The following is a 5828-nucleotide window of genomic DNA, read 5'->3' as shown; positions in this document are numbered from 1 at the left end:
AGCCGAAAGAGACAAAAAGGGCAACATAAACCAGAGACTTCATCAGCCTGAGACCAGAAGAACTAGATGGTGCCCAGCTACCACCAATGACCACCCTGACAGGGAACACAACAGACAGTCCCGATGGAGCATGAGAAAAGTAGGGTATAGAACTCAAATTCTAGTAAAAAGACCAGACTTAATGGTCTGAGATTGGAGGAACCCCAGAAAGCATGGCCCCCGGACTGTCAACCCAGACCTAAAACAATTCCTGAGGCCAACTCTTCAGACAAAGATTAGACTGGACTATGGGACATAAAATGATACTCGTGAAGAGTGTGCCTCTTAGCTCAAGGAGATACATTTTGACTAAACGGGCAGCTTCTGTCCAGAGGTAAGATGAGAAGGCAGAGAGGGTCAGGAGCTGGTTGAATGGAAACTGGAAATCAGGGGTAGAAAGGAGGAGTGTGTTGTCACAGTATAGGGAGAGCAACTAGGGTCACATAACCATGTATGTATAAATTTTTGTATGAGAGACTAACTTGAATTGTAAACTTTCACTTAAAGTACAACAATAAAAAAAGAAAGAAATTATAGTAGCTAAGATGAGAATAGAGGCCCAAGTGGCACAAGTTTGCAATCAGCTGCTAACCTAAAGGTTAGTGGTTTGAACCCACCCAACAGCTCCATGGAAGAAAAGTCCTGGTGATCTACTTCCATAATGATCACAGCCCAGAAAATCCTACAGAGCAGTTCTACTCTGTCACACACGGGGTCGCCATGAGTTGGGGGCCAACTCGATGACAGCTAACAGCAACGTGAGAATGCTTTCACCAGAAGACCCAATAACGGCTTCATTAACTGGGAGGTGAGGCTACTTGGGTCTCCTCATGCCACCAGACAATAGATAAAAGCGAAGTTACAAGGAGTATAGATGAAAACTAGGGGCATCCTAGAACACTTCTTTGTACTAAGGCTAACAGTGAAGTTACCACTAGACTATCCAACAGAGGCAAGATCAGGAAAGGCCCAGACTGCTCATGAATCAAAGTTTGCAACCACACCTGTCAAGACTCCAAAGTCCACACTCTTTAACACACTACTTTCTACTGATAGCAATCTACTGAAAGCTCCTTAGTGACGGAATGCCCTCTCTCATTTTCATGTCTCCATACCTGTTACTTTGTCTGGAATGCCTATATCAACTTCCAACTGGGAGCACCTAAGTAACCAACCTCTTTGAAACTTTCTCTGAGCCCTGGAGGTTAGACAAGACACCCTTCTTCTTAGTCCCAAACATGCTTACTAATATCCTACAGTGTGTTAACATGAAATACACTCTATATACTTGCCAGTTTTCCCCACTAGTTCATAAGTTTCTAAATAGTAGAGACTGTATCATTCATATTTGAATCCTCAACAATTAGTACTAAGGGAGTAATAAATGTCTGATACAATGAATATCTGCTCTTTCCTAATTTTTCACAGCATTGATCATTGGATCATAGGTTTGGCGTACTTACGTTTAATTTAGCACCTAATGAATACTGTGTTAAGTCTCTTAATTATTTGATATGGGTGTCCCCATTCCTCCCAATAAGTCTATAAACTTCTTTACAGCTGAGTTCACATTATTTGCTACTTCTGTATTCTCTTTAGCACCTAACAGTGTTGGGCATATGGTAAGCATTTAATAAATACTTGATGAACTGAATTAAAAACAGAGTATTAGCACGTTAATAGGAGCAACTTATCATGCCCTACTGATCTAATTAAAAGATTTGGCCTTCTGAAGCACTGCAATTGTACCCATATGGAAAAGTTAATGAGAAAAAGAAAAATTATCCAGTTGGACAGTTAACAGCTTTTCTCTTAGTGGGAGTTCCACAAATATTTTACAGATAACAAGAATCAACCTTTAGAGCTCAGAGTAAAAGACTCAGGTATATATTTGCCCGTGCATACTGGAAGGAAGATGACAACATGTTTTAAGGGGGCTGCCAATACCACTATTATTTGCATCCCACTAATTCTTAACAAATCCATAACAGAAGTACAGGACATAAGGATATTTAATAGCAAAATCAACTAATGCCAAATCAGCCTATGCTAAAGATATATCTGGTTATCTCTGCATAATATATAACACAATAGTCATTCGTTCATTCAACAAACATTTATTAAGTGCCTACTAATGACAAATGCTATCACAACATGCTTACTGTGGTGGTTTAGTGGTAAAATTCTTGCCTTCCACGCAGGAGACCCTGGTTTGATTTCCAGCCAATGCACTCGTGAGCAGCCACCACCCCAGTTTGTCAGTGGAGGCTTGCATGTTGCTATTAAGCTAAGCGGTTTCAGTGAAGCTTCCAGACTAAGACAGACCACGAATAAAAGCTGACAATCTACTTCCTAATATCAGTCAGTGAAAACCCTATGGATCACAACTGTCTGAGGTCAAAATGATTCGGGGATGACTCTATCGCAGCTACAACAACGACAAATGCTATGTTAGGTACTAGGAATACAAAGATGAAGAGAACACAGTTCCTGTGTTGGTCCTGTTCTAGCTCTGCCATGTTGCAACTGTATTTAAGAAAACAACATAAATGGTACCTGCTGGAGTCGCATAACATAGAGAACCTGGCGTTAGCAGCTTGGTGGAGAAGGCAGATAAACACAGTTGTGGCAATCTGGTAAGTGTTAGCACAGAAGTAAGTACAAGATGTTATGGCACCACACGAGAAGAAACAACCAGCCTACTGAAGAGTAAAAGATATGGAAGAAACTGATGTCCATACATGAATTCAATGTTATTTAAGCACTGGAATCAAACCTGACATTATGGTTGCAGGCAGAATCTGAAAGGAACCAAAGCAAACCAATCCAACTCAAAGCAACCTATTGTAGAGAAACCAAAAATACTCCTCGCCCTTTGTTTGAGAATGAAACACATATACAAAATAAGTCAAACTACTACATCATATAAGTGTAAAGTGTGTTTTCCAAATAATACATGGCATACAAGTTCAAAGGAAGCCAATCACTAAGAGCTTGTGTGAGCTGTCAGAAAACCCTTCATAAAAGTGGAATTAGAGCTACTGTTGGTGGGGAGGGGATTCGTCCATATGAGAAAGGGCAGTATCCGGAACAGAAGCAGGGATGTGAACTGCATACCTGTGGGATTCTGAAGGGGTCCCAAGGTTCATTTTGGGAAGCAGTCAAGGAAAGCTGGAGACATTAAGTTAAGGTGTGGTTTAGAAGAACCTGGAATAGAAGCCTAGCAGCTTGGATGCTGTTCTAGACTCATAGTTCTCAACTCTGGCTGCTCAACAGAATCATCTAGAGAGCTTAAAAAAAAAAAAAAAATGGCCAAGCCTAGCCCCAAATCAAAAGTAACAAAATCTCTGGGAGAGTGGCCTGAGCATTACATTTAAAAGCTCACAAGGTGGTTCTTTATGTACAGTCTGGATTGAGAACAGCTCATCTATTGAAGTTTATCTTCTAACCTGTTAAACATTCTCAATTTTCTTTGCCTATCTTTTCCCTTGTTGACAGTGATAAACTCTGAGAACAGGAAAAGAACTCATCAATTTCCCATACATGACTAGTTGACTACCTGCCGTCTGCAACTTTATTTCCATGATGCCCCACAGACAACTAACCTAGAAAAATAATTATTTCAATTGTAGGGAGCCCCTAATCTGAATGAAATGCTTTTATATTAGGGAATGATCTAGGCTGCATACATGTACAGATTTTACAAAACTTCTCTTTTAAATTTAGAGGGAATCTAATCTCCATGTATACAAAAGTCATATTGCTTGAATTAGAACAAAATGTGAGACTGACTCTTCATTCCTGAAGTACCTGGAGGCATTAAACTATTCCTGGTTTCAGAAACGCAACGATTACAAAGTATTTTCCTCCTTTTGTAACAAATACTTTCAGAGTACTTCATGAGTAAAGGAAAGCAACACATGTATCCCATACAGCAACTCTGTAACTCTGCACCAGGTTAAACAAGTGTCCTGTGTCGGAGGACTAGAGAGTACAACAGCCTGTTGATCCTTCAAAAAATTTTTTTACAGAAAAAACAAACGTATCACTATGCTTCAGGGTCCATATTACTCACCAGAAGGGTTTATTGAAGAAATCTGTACTTTATCTAGTAAGCAACTGTCTTCTTTACCTGCAAGCTTCAGATGGCCAGAACTGTCTTGCTCTGTGTGGTATTAGGTGACTCTATCTCCTTAGTGGTAAAAATCTTACGAGTACATAAGTTGGATGCCTATAGCTGGAATCCTGCATATATGGGTTTATGCGGTCTCTTATTTCTACAAAAAGTGAATAAGCGCCACAGACCATATCCCATTGTAACCCTGGGAGTTTCGGGGATTAAGCAGGAGATAACTCAACAATCAAAATGTTAAACGTGAGTAAGAATCTAGAAATCATATTTCTTTCGGAAATATGGAACTAAATTTCAAGAGCTTGACATTCACTTGTGCCATTTCTATTCAGAAAGGAAGAGAAAGCTTCTAAAAGAAAATGCTACCGAACTCTCCTACACAGGGGTGAGAGTTAAGCAGCCCCCGGAGTCTGAGGAGTGGGTCCTAGGGAAATGCAGAGGGCGAGGAAGCAGAGCGGACGGAGAGCGGGGGAGGACGGCGGCGGGCAAGGCCGTCGGGTGAAGCCGGCTGCCCAGCCCTTCATGCACCCGGACAGCGTGGGCCTCCCCGCCCGCCCGCGCGCACACGGGTCCGGGCGCGGTGCGAGTGCCCCGGGCGCGGCGGCTGAAGGCGGGAGAGGAGGGTGCGGGCCTCGCAGCGCCAGCGCCCGCACCCAGGGTCCCCGGAAGGAGGCACCCGAGCCGGGAGGGTGGGTGGAGCGGAGCCCGGACCGCCCCCGGAGCCGCCCCCACCCGGCCGTCAGCGGCCCCTCCCGCAGTCACTCACCCGCGGGCGGCGCGGTCTCGGCCACCCCCGCCTCGGTCATGATGCCAGGCGGGGAAGGCAGGGGCGTCCAGCCGCCCGGGCGAGTCTCTCCCTCCGCGTCCGCCGCCTGCTCCTCCGGGGCTGGGGGAGCGTGGGCCAGGCCCTCTCTCCCCCCGCCCCGCTGCCTCGTCCTCGGCTGCCGCCGCCGCTGCGAGCCCGAGCCCTACAGGCCGGAGACCCGGCAGCAGCTCGGCCTCAACTTTCCCAGCCCCCCTCCCCCCGGCCTCCCGCCCTCCCGCCCTCCCGCGGCCGCCTCTCACGCGCGGACAGCCTAATCTCCGTGCACCGCCCTCCCGCCCCTGCCGCCTAGCCCAACAATCCGACGCCGGGAGGCTGCCATGTTAGCCAATCAGAAGCCAGGACGCTGCTGTGAGGAGCTAGGGGGCGGGAGGGGGCGGAGGAGAAACCTTGGGCAGCCCAATGAAGAAGGCCGAAAGGGCGGAGGTGTGCAAGTTGGGTTGAAGTAACAGGAAATATTCTTAAAGGTAGAGTGATGGGCAGGAAGGAAAGCCAGTAGGTGGATGGGAAAGAGGTGGGCCTGGTTCCGTAAAAGGGGACGTCTTTAGAACCTAGAAAAGAAGGTGTTTTAAGAAACTTCTTTGTATCCTGTCCTCTGTTCTGCCATCCACCTCCTTCAGTAGGAGTTTGGAAGTGGAAAAAACAGAGAGGAAGAGGGCACAGAAGACCTTGGGCAATGATTAAGGAGCATCTCTTAGGCAGAGCAGGAAGGCGGGATGGTGTCTCTTGAAGAAGTAGGGGAAGAGGAGCAAATCCAGACGTCTCCTCCTACCTGTTCACTGGAAGATCGTAGCTGACCTGACGCTACTCGGATTCGCAGGCTGTGATCTCCTG

General features: G+C 45.8%; 1 protein-coding gene across 3 annotated transcripts in view; it reads right to left on the bottom strand.

The window, feature by feature from the left end:
• Positions 1 to 5176, bottom strand: part of USF3 (upstream transcription factor family member 3) — a 71140-nt gene extending 65964 nt beyond the window's left edge. For 2 of the 3 annotated variants that reach the window (XM_023728867.1, XM_004373678.2), the window contains exon 1: positions 4938 to 5176. The gene's annotated coding sequence lies outside the window, so the exon portion shown is untranslated. Of the gene's footprint in view, positions 1 to 4114; positions 4836 to 4937 lie in introns of those variants that run through there. The other variant, XM_023728868.1, reaches the window with a different exon arrangement.
• Between the last annotated feature and the right edge of the window lie 652 nt (positions 5177 to 5828).

Source organism: Trichechus manatus, unplaced genomic scaffold (genome assembly GCF_000243295.1).
Source record: "Trichechus manatus latirostris isolate Lorelei unplaced genomic scaffold, TriManLat1.0 scaffold00026, whole genome shotgun sequence".
NCBI classification, from domain to species: domain Eukaryota; kingdom Metazoa; phylum Chordata; class Mammalia; order Sirenia; family Trichechidae; genus Trichechus; species Trichechus manatus.
The sequence above is the reverse complement of the archived record's forward strand: the minus strand, read 5'-3'. Positions and strand labels throughout refer to the sequence as shown.